Here is a 20,624-nt window from a genome sequence, read left to right on the forward strand (position 1 = left end):
GTACAGCCTGCGCGTCCTTTCGATCCAAGAAAACCATCCGAGATCGGAGGGCCCGTCGACACGACATGTAGAGATCAGCTCCGGAACCGGTGGATATTTTCGACGAGGAGGTTCCGCTCATTCCCGAAGAAGATTCCGATGATCTCCAGATCGTATCAGAGGCAGACGACGCAGATGACTCCATACCATTGGGTCAGCGCATGAGTACTACTGCCCCTGCACCACACACAGCACCCAGATCAAAGGCAAAGGTTAACACTCCTCCTCCGGCGTCCAGTTGTAGTAAAAGAAGTAAGGAGGCTTTTATTAAATAAAGATACGATTTATTCGTAAGTACAAAACTCCACCGGTTCACGGAGCGTCTGACCAGCGGCAAGCCAACGGTGACAATGGCCAACCGCGGAACAGACATCCATGCGCGAGTGACTGATATTCAATTAACATGTTTATACATGCGCAACAGCACGAACATACATCACACGAAACATCGCGCGGTGTATGAGACAATCATTACATTACATCACCTTCCCCCTTACAACAACGAACAACCTGAAAATAAAATAAGATCAACATTCAAAATCTAATAAATTCATTATATCTCTCCGGTGCTCTAATGGGTCTGCCAAATAAAGAAAAAGTTTGATTATCAGTAACATTTTGTGAATTAACAACATTTCTGATACTTTGTTGATTACTAGATTAAATAGGATCTGCAGAAGGGGCAGATTCTTTTAAGACATTAGGCACGCTCAACCAAAAACTCCAGTCCAAGTTATCTGGACTATTTTTCCTAAGTCTACCTCCAATGATCTCAGCCTGCTGATCCGTCACTTTTACTTACTGGCGCTTATTCCACCAACCTTTTTTTCCTAGGAATGCAGCTCCCTTGCTAACTTTCAAAACCTGAACAGGTGCAAAAAATTTCGAATGACCTTTGACAACTCTCCCTGGATTCTTAATCAACACCCAATCAGCCGCCAGGATATCCACAACTTTTCCATCCGAACCTCCATCAAAATGTAATTTCATTCGAATTTGTTTGTCATGCACTGACTTCTTAACTGAATCTAGCTCAGATACTTTCCTAATAGTATTTTGACTCAACCAAGAAGGAAACAAAAGAGAACGATTCTCTCTCCCTCCTTAAAAGAGAAAAAGGAGATACTCCTGTAACACAATGAGGAGACGTATTATAATGCCAGACCTTTTGTTTGACAAACTCCTTCACCTTGTAATTACATGACACTGCAGTCTGAATACCTTCTTTAATTACTTTATTCCCCCTCTCGACTAGACCATTGGAAGCAGGAGAATATAATGCCACCTTCAGCTGCTTGATATCCAACTCCTTTAAAAATTTACACATTTTTTCTGAAACAAAATGCGTCCCATTGTCTGTGACAATTGACTTAGGGGACCCTTCCAAATCAAAAATGTTTTTGAGAAAAGCTATAGTTGAATCCGGCGATTTTACAAAATCAAAAAACATCCACTTCGAAAAATAATCGACCAATAGAATCACATACTTATTCTCCTGCTGTAAGATGGAATACGGACCTGAAAAGTCAACATCAACTTTTTCCCAAGCTGAGTCAGGGAACTCAGTCGGATGCAAAGGAACCTTTAAAGTGTGCCAATGTTTGTCAGACAACAAACATTCAGGACAAGAATCAATCAAATTCCTGACCTGGATATCCATTGAAGGCCACCAATAATGTTGTTTAATACGCATAACCGTTTTAGTCACTCCTAAATGACCTTGGTGTGCCTTATTAATAATTGACTCACGAAGTCTGAAAGGTGTAACAAATTTCTCGCCTCTACGATTTATACCATTCTCCACTGAAAGTTCCTCCGCGACTTGAGCGAACCTACGCAAATCTCCGCTCAAACCCCTAGTTTCTGGCCAACAATGAGTAGCAAAGTCAATGACTTTCAACAGAACATTGTCCACTGCGGCAGCCTCCTTCCAGTCACTCTCAGAGATAATATCACCCATTTCATTCACAGCATCCACCACAGTAACACACTCCACATCTTCCACCAGGAAGTCTTCTTCATCATCCCTAGTCATAGCCATCCAACAATCGGCACGAAAAAATTCTTGCCCCCCAGGATATGTTTAACCGTAAAATTAAACTCTTGTAACTTCGAAACCAATCTCATAAGTCTCGCTGACATAGAAGCCGAGTTAGACTTATTAAAAATATAAACTAGAGGCTTGTGGTCAGTGACTAACTCGAATTTCCTTCCCCAAATATACATTTTAAATTTGTGAACCGCCCAGGCGCATGCTAGAGCCTCTCTCTCTATTGTGCTGTATCTTTGTTCAAAATCCTTAAGAGCTCTAGAAGCAAACGCGACGGTCTGTTCCTGACCTTCAACTCTCTGCATGAGGACTGCACCCAGACCAGAAATGCTAGCGTCCACTGGAATAATAGAAACCGCATCCTCCCTAAAAGTGTGTATGGCTTTAGCTGACACAATCATTTTTTTTACCTCACAAAAAATTCTGTTTAACTCATCAGTCCATACAAAACTGGAGCCCTTCCGTAACAGATGTCTTAAAGGTTCAACCAATTGTGAATAAGATTGCACAAACCTAGCATAGTACTCGGCTAAGCCGAGGAAAGACCGTAAAGCGTCCTTATCAGTAGGGGGTTTTGAATCCTCAGTAGCCCTGATAACTGAGAATTTGGGGGGTAATACCCTGGTCAGAGACAGTATGACCCAAATAATCAATCTAGTTCACAGCAAATTTACATTTATCGCTGCGGACTGTCATATTTCTGGACATTAAGATTGAGAGCACATGTCTTAAAATCCTATTATGCTCATCTAAGGATTTAGCAAAAATTTAAATATAATCAAGATATGCTTGCACCCCTGACATCCCCTGAAATAACAAATCCATGAGCTTCTGAAAAACGCTACTGGCCGAAGCCAACCCAAAGGGAAGGCGTAGAAATGTAAATGCGCCAAAAGGGGTGATAAATGATGTAAGTTCTTGGGACTCCTTTGACAATGAAACTTGATGGTACGCTGACCTCAAATCGATCAGTGAAAACCATCTGGCCTCTCCAATGTTCGCCAAATGCTCAAGGATCCTAGGAAGTGGGTGACAGTCTACGATAATATTCTTATTCAGAGAGCGCAAATCTGCACACAGCCTAATTTTCCCTGTCTTTTTACGGGCAACCACGATCGGAGACACCCATTGAGATGAATTAATAGGTGTAATAATGCCCTGATCGCATAAATCATTCTGCATTTTCTTCAATTCCGATCTAACACTTAACGGAACCGCTCAAACCTTATGTGCAAAAGGCTGAGCTCCGGGGATTAATCTGATCTTGTGTTCAAACCCTTTTACACTACCAACCACTTCTTTAAAAACCGGTTTGAACTCCGCAAGAATGTCTTGAACATCTAAAACATTTGTATCAGCACAATCCACAATGGAAACAGGTAAATCGCTGTTAACAGATTTAGGTAATTCACCCACCTTAATAGGGTCATCATCCCCAGGAACCAGATATAGCCCCATCCGAGCAAGATCTTTCCCCCTACGATGTTCTTTCCTTTTTCAGCAACATAAATCTTAGTTAGTTTCCCTCCCAAGACATTGAACCAAACCTGAAAAATAACCAATCATGTTGATATCCTTCTCACCAAATGCCTTGGGGTTAACATCAGATTTAGTCAGCTCAACTCTTCTATTCCATTTTTCATAGAACGTTAAGTCTCTGAGAATTGTGAATGGCGAGCCAAAATCCGCCATAACCTGTAATGGTACGTTATCTATGATTGCAGAACACAAAGGACCCTTGATAGTCTACATCCCCATTACAATCTAAAGTCACAACAATATTCTTGAAAGAATTTGAGGAAGAATCAACATCATACTCAATGAAGTTTACATTTGGAGGTTTCTTGGCAAACCTGCATACTCCTAGAAAATGACCAATTCGTTTGCAAATAGAACAACGTTTCTTAAGTGCTGGACAGTTAGGAGCATTGCCTATGTGGTCTTTTGAACCACATCTATAACAGAACACAATCTTTTTCCTTTGGAAGGGTTTAGGACCAAACTGTGTTTTACTTTTAGTGTTGATTGCACAAACCGCTCCTTCTTGATCAGAATCAGAACAGTCAACCACATTAACTCCTTGTTTGATTGGCTCCATCACAACCTTACTAGTCAAAGTAGACCGTTCAATACTTAAAGCGAGATCAATAACCTCGCTTAAGGATGGATTTTTACACCCAAGGATCCTTTGTTTAATTTTCCTTGAAGCGCAATTGAACACAAATTGGTCTCTTATGAATTTATCTGGTGAAGGTTCAAAGTTACATGTGATGGCCAGAACTCTAAGAGCAGAAATGTACTCTTCCACTTTCTCTTCCTCCTTTTGATTCCTAGAATAAAAATTGTGGTGTTCTAGCATAATATTAGGTTCGAGGCATGTGGGCTGCTGAATTCATATCTGTGCATAGATCGCCGCCTAGTGTTGGGTCCGGATGATTGCACATTGTTGTCCTGGAAGAGTCTTCGAAGTATCACGAGATAGGTGGCTCCTCCCCTGGACTACAGTGCGCATGGGCATCAACTCCATCCCCAGATTGTTTTTTTCCGCCATTGGGTTCGGATGTGTTTCGGTTCCCTCTGTCGGAATCAATAGTTGTTTAATTTCTTTATCTCGAGACCAAAAGGTCTTTAGGACTCGCGTCGGTATTGTCTATCGTTCGGGTTCGTTTGTTTCATCGACTCCAAGCCAACTCCGCCCTTCCGCGTGCTTTCGGCGCGGACGGGCCTTTACGACGCTCCACTCTGCTTCATCATGGAACAAAGTCCATTTAAGAGGTGCCCGGTGTGTGCATCGAAGTACCCACATATCGATGTGCACCCGGTGTGCAATAAGTGCTTGTCGCCGGACCACGACGAGGCCAAGTGTATGGCCTGCTCAAAGTTCCGGTCGAAGAAGACGCTCAAGCTCCGCCGAGCTGCGAGACTGCAGGCCCAGCGATCGGCACCCCTTCCGACGGACATCTTCGACGCGGAGGATTTCGGCGACGACACTATCCAAGATGTCACGGAATCTAACCCAGCGTCGGAGGTCGAGGAAGACTACGACGCGGAAGACGAGGATTTCGATGAAGCCGTCGAGGAGGTAGGGGACGACGACGGGGCCATTGCCACCGTAGAGGATAGCTCGGAGGAGGAGCTTCCTCACACTGAATCCGGGGCCGGCCAACATTATAAGGCCCAGGCTGAGGGATCGCCTTCGGGCCTTACCCAAAGTCTTGCTTCCCGTCCCACGGCTCCGCCTTCCGGCCCGGCCACGGACATGGATGCGGCGCCGCTTTCGGTACCGAAACCAAAAGTGAAACCATCGGTCTCGACGCCAGACGTCTCGAAACCGAAAGCGCAAGTCGCACTGGTCGGATCAAAGGCTTCGGAGGCCTCGGCGCCGAAGAAATCCAAGATGGCCGTAGAGCTCCAGGGGCACGCCAAAATGGCCGACCCGAAGACTACGGTGTTGAAGCCGAAGGTGAAAACGGGCGACGCGGGGGCGTCGGCGCCGAAGTTGGTCGACGCACTTAAAAGTCGCATCGATGCCAAGAAGGTCGACGACCATAAGAAGACCACAAAGAAGCGGCAGGACGACCCCAAGTCTATCACTGACCCGCTTCCTCTCGAGAAGGCCAAGGCCAAAATCGGCGCCGAAGGCTTTCGCACCGAAGGCCGGGGCCGGGGGGCCCCCGAAGTTATCCTCGACGCCGAAGCTATCCTCGACGCCGAAGGCATCGTTGGTGGTTCCAGGTCCGCGCCACCAACCACTGGCAGAAGATGAGCGTCGAGAAGTAATCATCGACGCCAACACAGGCAAGCTCTCTCTCCTTAAAAGGAAGATCACCCCTGAACCAGCTTTGGAACATTTCCAAATCCCACTAAAAAAGAAGACAAACCCTGCTGGTGCCTCTGCCCCTTTGGAGCCGGCATCACCTCAAGGTCATGAACTTTCACCCACTCATTCTAATGTTGAGGAGGGTGATGGCGACGACGAGGATGAGATTGCCTACCCGGTCTACTCAGACCCAGAGGATGTAACTGAGCCTTGGTCTGCTGGGGGCGACCCTGGGGACTCGCATTCCGGACGGGAGCCTCAGCTCTTTTCAGCAAAGACCTCTCCAACTGAGGACTCTGCAGCTTTCAATGCTCTTATTGAAAGGGCGGCAGCCAACCATGATGTCGATCTCCATGCAGACCCGGTAGACGTCGATTTTCTTTTTGACACCTTTTCAGTCTCTGAAAAAACTGTAAAGACTTTGCCAATGCTAAAAGGGGTGTTAAAACATGCGCCGGAGGTCTTCAAGGAGCCCACCCGAGCAAGAGTTGTCAACCCACGTATTGACAAAAAGTACAAGGCAGCGCCCACTGATCCAACGTACATCAAAGGACAGTTGCCTCTGGATTCCTTGGTCGTCTCCAATGCTCGCAAAAGAGCCAACTCACAGACTACGGGTGATGCTCCTCCCCCAGACAAGGAATCAAAGGTTTTTGAGGCTTCGGGGAAACGTGTTGCTGCGCAGGCTGCAAACATATGGCGCATATCCAATACACAGGCGCTGCTTGCGTGTTACGGCAGGGCTCACTACGACACTCTAAAGACCCTTCTACAACACCTGCCAGAGCAGTATAAGGAAGCAGCAGAGATGCTTATACAGGAGGGGAAGCTAATCACCAATGCTTCAATTAAGTGCGCTCTGGATGTGGCTGACACCGCCTCAAGGGCAATAAACACTAGCGTTCTACTGCGTAGGCATGCATGGCTCAGAATATCAGGTTTCAAGCCAGACATTCAGACTACCATCCTCAACCAAACTGTCAACCCAGACCAACTGTTTGGCCCAGAGGTCGATACCACCCTCGAAAAAATGAAGAAGGACACCGACACTGCTAAGTCTATGGGTGCCTTGCAATCACAGCAGTTTCGGGGTGGTTCCTTTCGCCACTCCAATAACAGAGGCACCTCAAGGGGTCAAGCGTCTCAGTCAACGCAGTTCTATAAGAGTAACACCCAAACCTCCTATACCAACAAGGGTCGTGGTGGATACCGTGGCAACAACGTCAAAGGCAGAGGACGTGGTAATAACAGCTCCAGGTCCTCCGCCGCCAACAAACAGTGATGCCTTGTTACTGCCCCCCGACCACGCAACACCGGTCGGGGGGAGACTCCAGCAGTTCCTGCCCGTGTGGAGGTCCATCACCACGGACAGGTGGGTCAGATCTCTTATCCAATATGGTTATTGTCTGGAGCTCACATCCACTCCACCCAACATACCCCCAAGAAGCCGTCCTATGTCCGGCGAGCACTTGGACTTTTTGCAGCAGGATGTCAACGTCATGCTGCAAAAAGGAGCTATAGAGCTCGTGCCCCTGCAAGAACAAGGTACGGGAGTTTACTCCCTGTACTTTCTAATTCCAAAAAAGGACGGATCCCTCAGGCCCATCTTAGACCTCAGACCTCTAAACTTTTACATTCTGTCGGAACATTTCCATATGCTCACGCTGCAACAGGTTCTCCCACTGCTGCGGCAAGGGGACTTCCTGGCAACTCTAGACCTCAAGGATGCGTACTTTCACATTCCACTGCATCCTTCACACAGAAAGTACCTCAGATTCACCATTCAAAACCAGCACTACCAGTTCAAGGTTTTGCCTTTTGGGGTCACCACGGCGCCAAGGGTCTTCACAAAGTGCCTGGCGAAGGTGGCGGCGCATCCGAGACGTCAAAACATCCACGTCTACCCCTATCTGGACGACTGGCTCATTCAAGCGAAGTCGGCCCAGCAGTGCGCCGACCACGTGTCCCACACCATTCACCTTCTGCACGATCTGGGTTTCTCGCTGAATTATCCAAAATCACATCTCCAGCCCGCCCACATACGGCAGTATCTGGGTGCGACTATAAACACTCTGGCGGCCACTGCGCAGCCGAAATCCGTGAGAGTCAACAGCATTCAGTCGCTGATCCAAAGATTCAGACCTCAACACTCGCTTCCAGCCAGAGTGTTCATGCAGTTGATAGGCATGATGGCCTCCTGCATCTCTATAGTCCCGCATGCGAGACTACATATGCGTCCGCTTCAGGAGTGCTTAGCACGTCAGTGGACTCAGGCTCACGGGCAATTAAAAGACCTAGTGTTGGTGAGCGGTCGGGCATACACCTCTCTGCATTGGTGGAATCCACGAAACCTTTGCAAGGGCCGACCGTTTCAAGAGCCTGTGCCGCAGATCATCCTGACAACGGACGCTTCTCTCCAGGGTTGGGGAGCGCATGTACTCCAATACACGGTGCAGGGACTATGGACACTACAGCAAAGGAAGATGCACATCAATGTACTGGAACTGATGGCGATCTTCATGGCCTTAAAGGCGTTCAAAGTACATCTGTGCAACAAGGTTGTGTTGATCCGAACGGACAACATGACAGCCATGTACTACATTCAGAAACAGGGGGGCACACACTCTCTGCAGCTGTCTCATCTGGCTCAGAGCATGTGGAAGTGGGCCATTCAGAGGAACATTTTCCTCATGGCAGAACATCTCCCAGGCAAGGACAATCAGATGGCGGACCTGCTCAGCAGGCACAGCCATCAAATGCACGAGTGGGAGATACATCCATCAGTACTCCAACCGTACTTTTAAAGATGGGGTCATCCAGAGATCGACCTGTTCGCCACAAGGGAGAACGCAAAATGCCAAAGCTTCGTCGCCAGGTTCCCACACCCGCAATCACAGGGCAATGCGATGTGGATGAACTGGTCAGGCAAATTTGCGTACGCTTTTCCCCCAGCACCCCTGATACCGCTGGTGGCGCGCAAGCTCAGGCAGCACTCAAAGACTCTCATCCTGGTTGCTCCAACTTGGGCTCGCCAACCATGGTACACCACGTTTCTGGAACTCTCCGTGGTACTGCATCAAAGGCTTCGTCTCACACCCAGCCTTCTGACGCAGAGCCATGGCGACATTCAGCACCCAGATCCGCAACAGCTCAACCTGGCGATCTGGCTCCTGAAGTCCTAGAGTTTGGCTACCTCAACCTTCCTCCCAATTGCATGGACATCATTCGGGAGGCTAGGAAGCCCACTACTAGAGCCTGTTATGCGGCGAAATGGAAGCGGTTTGTCATCTACTGCACAAACCATAACATTGATCCACTAGATGCTTCTATTCAGAACATCATCTGTTACCTGTTCCATCTATACAAGTGTAATCTGGCATATACTTCCATTCGCATTCACCTGTCTGCGATGGCCGCATACCTCCAAAATAGACAGCACCTTTCCCTTTTCAAGGTACCTGCCATCAAAGCATTTCTGGAAGGCCTCAAGAGTCATTCCACCACGGACTCCACCAGCTCCTGAATGGAACCTCAATGTGGTTCTTACAAGACTGATGGGTCCTCCCTTTGAGCCTCTACATTCCTGCGAGGTTCAATTCTTAACATGGAAAGTGGCTTTCCTGGTAGCAATTACATCGCTACGGAGGGTTAGTGAACTGCAAGCCCTCACAATCCAAGAGCCTTTCTTCCAAGTTCATGCTAATAGGGTCGTGCTCCGCACAAACCCTAAATTTTTACCCAAGGTTGTGTCTCAGTTCCACATCAACCAAACCATTGAGTTGCCGGTTTTCTTTCAGAATCCAGAGTCACTGGCGGAGCGGATGCTCCACACCCTTGACATTAACGGGCCCTAATGTATTACATTGATAGGACCAAGGATTTTAGGAAAACTAAGCAGCTTTTCGTTGCCTTTGCGCCACATCACAAAGGTAACCCTATTTCCAAGGCTGGTATTGCTAGGTGGATCGTGAAATGTATTCAAATCTGCTATGCAAAGGCAAAGCGCACTCTTAGCATTCCACCAAGAGCCCACTCCACCAGAAAGTTGGGGGCCTCTATGGTTTTCCTTGGAAACATTCCCTTAGAGGACATATGTAGAGCAGCCACATGGTCTACCACACATACATTTTCTAAACATTACTGTGTAGACGTGCACTCCAAACAGCAGGCAGCTGTAGGGCAGGCTGTTCTCAGAACACTTTTCCAAACTGCTGCAGCTGGCACGGGCGGCCACCGCTAAGGGAGGGACTGCTATGTATTCTATGCACAGATATGAATTCAGCAGCCCACATGCCTCGAACTGCAAATGCTACTTACCAGTATGCATCTGTTCTTGGCATGTAGGGCTGCTGATATTCATATCGCCCGCCCTCCTCCCCGGCGCCTGTAGCAGCTGCAGTGTTCACATAGCATTTCATGGCATGGTCATCTTTCACTGAGTGAAATGCAGTGTTCACATAGCATTTCATGGCATGGTCATCTTTCACTGAGTTTCACTCCATCTTGGCCACAATGGCTAAAAACAATCTGGGGATGGAGTCGATGCCCATGCGCACTGTAGTCCAGGGGAGGAGCCACCTATCTCGTGATACTTCGAAGACTCTTCCAGGACAACAATGTGCAATCATCCGGACCCAACACTAGGCGGCGATCTATGCACAGATATGAATATCAGCAGCCCTACATGCCAAGAACAGATGCATACTGGTAAGTAGCATTTGCAGTTCGTCACAGAACTGTTTTTTAAGTCTAGCGATGGCTTCAACATAAACATTCCAAGGATTATCTCCACTTTCATCTTGAGAAACAGGAGGAGCTATAGGAGTAATACTTAAAAAAATTCGCTGAGCAGCCTAACCAAGACATCAAAAAGAATTACGAACTTGCGTGGGTGTGGTGGAGTTGTTCCCCGATCGTCGCCAAATGTAGTAAAAGAAGTATGGAGGCTTTTATTAAATAAAGATCTGATTTATTCGTAAGTACAAAACTCCACCCGTTCACGGAGCGTCTGACCAGTGGCGACAATGGCCAACCGCGGAACAGATGCGCGAGTGACTGATATTCAATTAACAACATGTTTATACACGCGCAACAGCACGAACATACATCGCGCGGTGTATATGAGAATCATTACATTACACCAGTCGAGAACAAAAAACCACTTCGACAGCCCGCCATCGAGCCCGGCTAAGAAGAAACTAACTAAGCCTACCGGTACCTAGCAAGCTGCACGTGCCGATTCCACCAGCTCCCTCGGCACTGAAACTGAAAGAAGTCTCGGCTCCGAAACCGTCGATTTCTAAAGACAAGGGTACGAAGCCAGCGTCCGACGCCTCGAAGCTGACTAGACCAGCTTCCACTCCGAAGACTTTGTCTTCGGTACCGAAACCGACAAGGCCTGATTCCGATGCGCCCAAACCACCGAAACAGCCTACGACATCGAAAACAACACCTTCAGTGCCGAAAACTACGCCAAAGGACTCTGTAACAACTCCTAAGGCCAAAGACAAGCAACAACCTCGTCCAGTACCCAAAAAATTGGCACCGACAAAGGTTCCACAAGGAGAAGAACTCTACAAGCCAGATCCTCTGCAAAAGAAGATCTACATTGACCCAAAGACAGGTCATATGTTCACTACACCACGCAAGAAGAGGAAGGCAGATGAAACATCCACACCTGTGGTTCCTGCCAAGAAGGAAGACTCTGCCACACCCCCTATGCACCCTTCTTCACCTATACTTCCTTCTCCTTCATCTCCTGCTCCTCTTAACAATTCACCACAGATGTCTCATTCACATTCCCCTCTTATACCTTCACACTCACCTCAAAATGATGAGTATAATTTAGGAACAAGGCTAGACACAGATGAGCCTTTCCCATACCCTACCCTATCCCTACAGATGATACAGACTGGGAGTACCCAAACCCACAGGATATACCAGATATTCCTGATCCACAGTCATACCCATTATAACCTTCTCCCCCAGAAGATAACATTGGCTTTGGGCACCTATTGAACAGAGCTGCCATTTACCATGGGGTCACTATGCATTCTGACGAGGCAGAGGAAGATTTTCTATTACACATTTGAACAATCGCAGAGGTCTGTTAAAATTCTTCCTATGATCAAAGGGGTCATCAAACATGCTCCAGAAATTTTTAAAGACCCTGTACGTACTAGAATTTTAAACCCTAGAATTGAGAAAAAATATAGGCCTGCACCTGCAGATCCAGCCTACATTAAAGGACAACTACCATTAGATTCACTAGTTGTGTCAAATGCTTGGAAGAGGACAAACTTCAGGTGAGGCACCCCCACCTGACAAAGATTCCAAAGTCATAGATGCCTCAGGCAAAAGAATAGCTGTGCAAGCTACCAACATGAGTGAAGTAGTGTGGCTCACTGGTTAGAGGCGGCAGACCCGAGAGCAGAGGACGGCCCGGGACCAGGGTTCGATTCCCGACGCGGCAGGTTTCTGGACCAGGGTCAGCGGACTCGATAATTCTCTCACCTCGGTGCCCACTCTGATCAGTGATCACACTCAGCAACTCTGGGCACTAGCTTGCCTCATCTTCACTAACGGCCCCACCAGACCGCCGGGGATGCCTGTTCTCACCCTGGAGATACCCATTAAGGGACCATCTCTCAGGGAAGCCAGGAAGGGTTTCGCAGCGGTCGAAGCGCGGAGGTACCCCTTCGGGAGTGATTCCAGCGCTATATAAGCACACAATTAATTAATTAATTAACATATGGCGTATAGCTAATACACAAGCCCTCCTTTCACGATATGATAGGGCTCATTATGATCAGTTAGAGAAACTGCTAGAACACCTACCTGACCAATATAAGGCACAGGCAACTGATCTTATACAAGAAGGCAAGCTCTTTTCTAAAGCCTCAATCAAGTGCGCACTAGATGTAGCAGATACTGCATCTAGTGCTGTAAATACTAGTGTTGTACTTAGAAGACATGCGTGGCTACGCATTTCAGGGTTTAAACAGGAAGTGCAAACTACCATTTTAAATCAATCCTTTAATCAAAACCAATTGTTTGATCCAGAAGTAGACACAGCACTTGGAAAAAATGAAGAAGGATACGGACACTGCCAAATCTATGGGAGCTTTACACTCCACACAAACTAGAGGTTCCTTTTGTTGATCCTTCTATAGAGGGGGCTCCAAACAATTAGGTGCAGAATTTGTGTTAAACATATTTAGAAAATTGCAGGATTTGTGAATCTTGGATGACTTATGGCCAATCCCCAATCCCCTTTTTTGTTCTGGTTTGAACATCCTTCAAACCTAACACACAAACATCCTCTAACAAGGGAAGTTTTAGAGGAGGATATAGAGGCAATAACAACAAAGGAAGAGGTCGGGGTAACAACAGTAATCAAACCTCTTCCGCCACAAAACAGTGACTTCCCTCTGCTCCCCCAACAGCATTCCACTCCTCTGGGGGGGCAGATTAACGCAATTCCTGCCTGTCTGGAACTCCCATCACAACAGACAGGTGGGTACGACAGATTATCCAGTATGGCTACTGCCTAGAACTTACAGCAACACCTCCACACATACCACCCAGGCAGCTTCCAATGTCTACAGAACACCTTACTCTGCTCAAACAAGAAGTTCTGTCACTTCTACAAAAGGACGCAATACAAATAGTTCCTTTACAAGAACAAGGAACAGGGGTTTACTCGCTGTACTTTCTAATTCCAAAGAAAGACGGGACACTAAGACCAATTCTCGACCTCAGGCCCCTCAATCATTACATACAATCAGATAATTTTCATATGATCACTTTACAACAAGTGCTCCCACTGCTGCAACAAGGCGATTTACTTACAACACTAGATTTAAAGGACGCCTACTTCCACATTCCGATACATCCTGCTCACAGGAAGTATCTAAGGTTTGTGCTGGAAGGACAACATTATCAATTCAAAGTCCTTCCATTCAGAGTGGCAAACGGCACCACAAGTATTCACAAAGTGCCTAGCAGTAGTAGCAGCAGCACATCTCAGGAGACAACAAATACATGTCTTCCCTTACCTAGACGATTGGCTCATAAAAGCCAAGTCATTCAATCAGTGTGTCCAACACGCACACACACATCAGACAATTCAAACGTTGCACGACTTAGGGTTCACAATAAACTACACCAAGTTGCACCTGCAACCCTCTCATATACATCCGTATCTAGGGGCTACAATAAACACGTCTACAGCTCTAGCGTATCCCATTCCAGCAAGGATACAGAGCATTCATGCCTTAGTCACACTTTTTCAACAGCAACAATCTCTGCAAGCCAGAGTGTTGATGAGACTAATAGGCATGATGGCATCTTCATAGTACCATATGCAAGACTGCAAATGAGTCTGTTACAGGAATGTCTAGCACAGCAGTGGAACCAGGCTCAAGGTCAACTCACAGACCTGGTGTTGGTAGACAGCCGCACACATCGCTCTCTGCAGGGGTGGAACACCAAAAACTTGACAAAAGGGCGACCATACCTCGAACCTGTTCCACAGCTAGTTCTCACAGCAGAAGCATCCCTCACAGGATGGGGCGCCCATCTCCTACATCATACAACTCAAGGACAATGGAACAGTCAACAAAAATTGTTCCATATCCACTATCTAGAGCTGCTAGCAATATTCTTAGCACTCAAAACATTCCAAGAACAAGTACAAAACAAAGCTGTTTTGATCCAGTATGACATGACAGCCATGTATTATATACAAAAACAGGGGGGGACGCACTCTCTACAATTGTCCCAGCTCGCACAGAACATTTGGAGATGAGCCATTCCACAAAAATATATATCTGTTGGCAGAGCACCTTCCAGGTGTTCACAATCAGATAGCAGATCTGTTGAGTCGGCAGACACAAATTCACGAATGGGAACTACATCCGCAGGTTCTTCAACCATTCTTTCTCAAGTGGGGTCATCCAGACATAGATCTGTTCGCCACACTCGAACGCAAAATGCCCAGCCTTCGCCGCCAGGTTTCCACACCCGCTGTCAAAGGGCAATGCGATATGGATGAACTGGTCAGGCAGATTTACGTACGCTTTTCCGCCACTACCACGAATACCATTAGTAGTACGCAAGCTCAGACAACAGTCTCTCAAACTAATCCTAGTAGCTCCCACATGGGCACGCCAGCCATGGTTCACCACACTGCTAGAACTATCTCTAGTTCCAAACCAAAAGCTACGACTGACTCCATCCCTGCTCACGCAAAACCATGGAGACATCTGACATCCAGACCCAAATCAACTGAATCTGGCGATCTGGCTCCTGAGGTCTTGGAGTTTTGTTATCTTAATCGACCACCAGACTGTATGGACATTATTAAGGAGGCCAGGAGACCTACTACCAGAGCTTGTTATGCTGTTAAATGGAAGAGATTTGCCATATAATGCAACAATAACCAAATTGATCCCCTGGATGCTCCCATCCAGAATTTCATTTGTTACCTTTTACATTTACAAAGGTGTAACTTGGCATATTCATCCATACGCCTGCACCTTGCAGCAATTGCAGCATATTTACAAGACAGACAACATCTGTCTCTTTTCAGAGTATCTGCAATTAAAGCATTTATGGAAGGATTAAAAAGAATTATCCCAGCTAGGTTGCCACCTTCTCCAGTATGGAACCTAAATGTTGTTCTTACAAGGCTCATGGGGCCCCCTTTTGAGCCTTTACATGAATGTGAACTGCAATTCCTCACGTGGAAAACAGCTTTCCTTATTGCTATCACCTCTCTTAGAAGAGTAAGTGAAATACAAGCATTTACTATACAAGAACCATTTTTACAACTACATCGTAACAAAGTGGTTTCAAGAACTAATCCAAAATTCCTTCCAAAAGTAATAACTCCTTTTCATTTAAACCAATCTGTAGATCTACCTGTGTTCTTCCAGAACCCAGACGGTGGCAGAAAGGGCTCTACACACGTTAGATGTTAAGAGAGCTCTTCTCTTCTCTACTATATAGATAGGACTAAGCCTTTTCGAAAAACAAAACAACTGTTTGTGTCTTTCTCTCCACCTCATAAAGGCAACCCCATCTCTAAAGGGCGCATTGGAAAGTGGATTGTAAAATGCATACAAATATGCTACCAAAAAGCAAAACTTACATTAACAGTTCCTCCTAGAGCGCACTCAACACGCAAACTAGGAGCCTCTATGGCTTTCTTAGGAAACATTCCCCTAGAAGACATATGCAAGGCAGCAACATGGTCTACAACACACACCTTCACTAAACACTACTATGTTGATGTGCAAGCCAAGCAGCAAACTGCAGTAGGCCAAGCTGTCCTTAAAACTCTCTTTCAAACTACTCCAACAGATACAGGGGACCACCGCTAGGGGAGACACTGCTGCACAATCGATGCAATCTGCAACTCATATGCCTCTAACGGAAAATGCTACTTACCAGTATGCATCTGTTCTTGGCATGTAGAGCTGCAGAGTTGTACACGCCCTCCCGCCTCCCCGGGACCTGTATCTGTTCCAGTTTCATCTTACTTGGATGCACACGCATGGACATCTTTTTTCTTTACTTCTACTAACTCAATCATTTCCCATCTACTAACTCAATCATTTCCCATCATGGCGAAAAGCAATCTAAGGATGGAGCCGATGCCCATGCGCACTATCATCCAAGGGAGAAGTCACCTATCTTGTGACTACAAAGACTTCTTCCAAGACGACAACAACATGCAATCATCTGAGCCCAACACCAGGTGGCGATCTAATGCTAAGTGTACAACTCTGCAGCTCTACATGCCAAGAGCAGAGGAATACTGGTAAGTAGCATTTTCCTTTTATTGTCTTTTTAAGGAATAATGACATATAAACCTTAAGGTTGTAAGCAAACAAACAATACAGCATCCTCAAATTACCACATGCTTAGATTATCATTATTATATAGTAGTTACTGAACATGTCATGTATTGATATCAGCGGAATATGTACAGTACACCAGTTGCCCCATATGTTTCCCTAGCATTCCCTAGACTTATACTCAAATTACTCTTCTGCAGCACAATAGTTCATTCCATGTTTTCATTCGGCGATGGAGGGTGCAGTTTCAAACCTCCAATGGTGTGCAGTGTCTCATGTAGCAACAAGGAAACCCATGGCGTCAGGTGTTCAGTACCTCTCCTACCCCCATGCCACCCAATCATCCATCAAGTTCAGTATAACCATTTTGGCATCAGGCAGAACCGGTTGTCCCACCACGGGAGTTAAGGCATCACAAATAATTTCCCAACACCGTTGTTTTACGGGACCTACCCAGATAACATGATCGAACATTCCCAGCTCCGCTTTAGATCAAAGGTATTGGGGATCTAATCCATGTCTAAACTTGCCAAGCCTGATGGGGCTACAATGAATGCTATGAAGGTATTATTTAAAGGCCTGTCTGAGAGCATGGACAGGTTCCATTATAGCACAATTTGACAGTTAACTCCTAAGCTCTTTTTCCCTGGATCTGTAAGAAACGTCCCAACATGCCTTTTTAGGTCTCGGCTAGCGTAGGCTGCGCACATGCGCAGTCTCGCCAGAGAGACTTAATGACTCTGAGTAGCGAGGGTAAACCCCGCCCCTCTTCTCCATTGGCTGGCCTCCTAAACGGCGGCCAGCCATTGGAGAAGAGGTCTCAGTTACGTCATTGTCTCGCTCTAAGCCCCGTCTTTTTCGGATTGGGGGCGTTTTTTTTAGGTTTGTTCTATTCTCTTCTCCATTGGCTGGAATGCTGAACAACAAGTCAAAAACACGCCCGTTGTTTACATTCCAGCCAATGGAGAAGAGGGGTGAAAGAAAAACACGCCCCCCAGTCTTCAAAGGACGGGGCTTAGTGACAAATGGCGAGTGCTCGAGCGCTTGTTTATGTATTAAGTCCAGGAATACTTGCACTGAAAAAAACATCAATGCTTTAATGGGAAAGTTTTGCTCGCAAAAACAAAACAAACTATTGCCAAATGTATTTGCTTTGCTGGGAGGAATATTGTATGGGTCAAAACATTGCTGAGAAACAACAGACTGAACTCTTAATCAATAAGAAAAGTAAAGTTGGTAAGTGTGCACCAACATATCACGATTAACACACACTTGATGTTTTCTTGTAAAAGTACGCCATCTATCCAAAGAAAGTCTGACCAGAGCTTCCCAAATCGGGTTGGGGTCTTCTATGATGCACACAAGGGGGCCGAGGCCGCCCCATGCCTGACGTCGCGATGACGCTCTCAGGCTCCTCCCGGTGCGGCAGCGAATGGTGTCTGCTGCTGAGCAACAAGTAACGGGAGCCGAGACCCGGGTTATCTCCAAGCCGAGAGAAGCTACAACCTCCTCGGACACTGCAGGGCGAGGAGAGGCCCCGGCTGAACGTGCAGTCCCGGGGGACCTGGGCACGCGCTGCCTGCAGCGCCCCGAGGGGAGACGGGCGACGGCAGAAGGTGATCTGGGGATGGAGGGGTCTGTGTTGTCCTCCTGCCTGAGGAAGGCGGAGCGGCTTCCAGTCTGTGGAAGATCCGCGCGTCTCCCTGTGGTCGAGGGTCTCCTGTGTCTTTCTGTTGCCGGGGGGGAGGAGGGAAGCTGTTTAATCATCAGGCACTGGAATCGGTAGCAAGAAACATGCCCGAAGGCGCTTGTTTACTAACATTCCTGCTGCTTTACCCACATGCTTCTTGCTGCACGTTGGAGTGAGGGTTTTCTGGGAAAGGATGCTGTGCAGATGTGCAAAGAAGCTTTCCCTATGTGATGTCTCAGTACTACAGTGAAAGTCAATAGCAATGCTCAAATTATTAAGTTATCCTTGCCACTGTGCTTTTACTGACTGAAATGTGTGTGTAATACAGCAAGTCGTTCTGTATTACACAGTTTCTATGTTGCGGGCACAGTGTGGCGTGGATGGTGCTCTGTGATACACAGTAGTTACTGCGGTGTACTTTATCACAGGTATGAAACTGTTAGAGGGATAGGTGTACGTCTACCGTAATGGATTACGCCGTTACAGGGCAGATGTAAATCATGCAGAGTGTGCCCATCCATTGTGGTACAGTATAGCAACGTTACAGTAAATATTGTGGTTTGCAGTGCATTAGCACACAGAATAATATTGATTATCCCATAGGCGTCAGTCCAGAATAGCTGCAGCCCAAGAGCACACTATGCTAGTATGTGACATAGTTTAACGCAAGGCAGTGTGAAAGAATATAGCATTATAATTCTTCAATGGATCAGTACTTCTTGGCTCTGACAGATCCCACTAGATCCTAAGTGTGTTGATGAAAAGAATATATAGGATGTCATGGTGCAGTTTGATGAAGCGTAGTATCACACTGTGGTAATGGGAAAATCCTCATTGAACAGTAGTGTAACACAGGGCCTTCATTTAGCATGGGAGGCCGCCAATATAGAGAGGCACAGGGAGCTGTTTGCATTAAGTTAATGCCAACAGCAGCACCCCGTCATCTTGCTTCAGCCTTGTCCATGTGGGCACGTTTCTGTCTGATTTTCCAATTTAAAGTGGTTCTAATCGCTCACTATCACACAGTGGGCACTGTTTTTACCACCCCAATACCCCCTTACCAGCTCTTCACCGTCTCACCTCCTGCTAACACACACACCAACAAAGTCATCATCAGCGCGAGGCAGCTGAGCTGTCGGTGAATTAGCTGCGCTGGGGGTGGTCCGGAGATGTTTGTGCTCAGGGGCCAGTCACACCTATGCCAGGGCCTGACCAGTGAAGGCAAAATCCCCCCTGCTGTCTCATTTACTTCACTAACACGAAGCATCAGCAAGGGTGCCACATTTCTCCCCGCCCAGGGTGCTAGCTTCACATAGGCCGGCTCTGAGTGTATGTGTAATAGATCACGGGAGGCTGTTAGGGCCCAGTGCAGATTGTTTGTTAACCTCTTGCTTGCTGTAAACCTTACGGCCTTACTCATTAAAGTACGCAGGACTGAGCTAGTACAATGATATGCCATCCGCATGTTCACGTGACCGTCTTAAGACGTTTTTTTCATTCCTGCCAACCGATAGTCACGTGACATCCACTCCAGGGAAGTTTGGCCCAGGTCAAAAGGATGAGATGTTTATTGGGCAGGAAGACTTGTATCCACATGAGTAAGTAGAGGTCATGGGGATTTTTGAGGCCTTCATGGATAGCAGAGTAATTCAGAGCAAGGAAGAGGTGAAAAGGGTCAGCTCTCAGAGCAAAACAAAGCACTTAAGGTGTCTCCTCTGTCTTCCTTCTGAGAACAACGTAAGTGGTTAGATTGCCAGTCAGAAATCAGACAACCCTAGTGTTTATTATACGAGCGTGATCTGTTTTTTTAAGAGAATTGTGACTTTGTTGCAAGAATCTGTACCAAAGATCGTTAATGTTAATGTTAATATGGATTTGTTAAGCGCTCGTACGCCCGGGGGCTTCATGGCGCTGTAGGAAGGATCGTACGGATTTGAAAAACAAATTCCATGCTTTACAATGTCTCGGCTAGCGTAGGCTGCGCACATGCGCAGTCTCGCTGGCGAGATTTAATGTCTCCTAGTAGCGAGGTTAAGCCCCGCCCCTCTTCTCCATTGGCTGGCCTCCTAAACGGCGGCCATCCATTGGAGAAGAGGTCCCAGTGATGACATTCTCTTGATCTAAGCCCCGTCCTTTTCGGATTGGGGGGCGTGTTTTTTAGTT

The 20,624-nt window shown here is 46.8% G+C and overlaps 1 protein-coding gene across 2 annotated transcripts in view; it reads left to right on the forward strand.

Annotated features, from left to right (window-relative positions):
- PDCD6IP (programmed cell death 6 interacting protein) overlaps window positions 1-20,624 on the forward strand; it is a 500,749-nt gene that overhangs the window by 139,856 nt on the left and 340,269 nt on the right. The window lies entirely within an intron of this gene.

Source organism: Lissotriton vulgaris, chromosome 4_1 (genome assembly GCF_964263255.1).
Source record: "Lissotriton vulgaris chromosome 4_1, aLisVul1.2, whole genome shotgun sequence".
Taxonomy (NCBI): Eukaryota; Metazoa; Chordata; class Amphibia; order Caudata; family Salamandridae; genus Lissotriton; species Lissotriton vulgaris.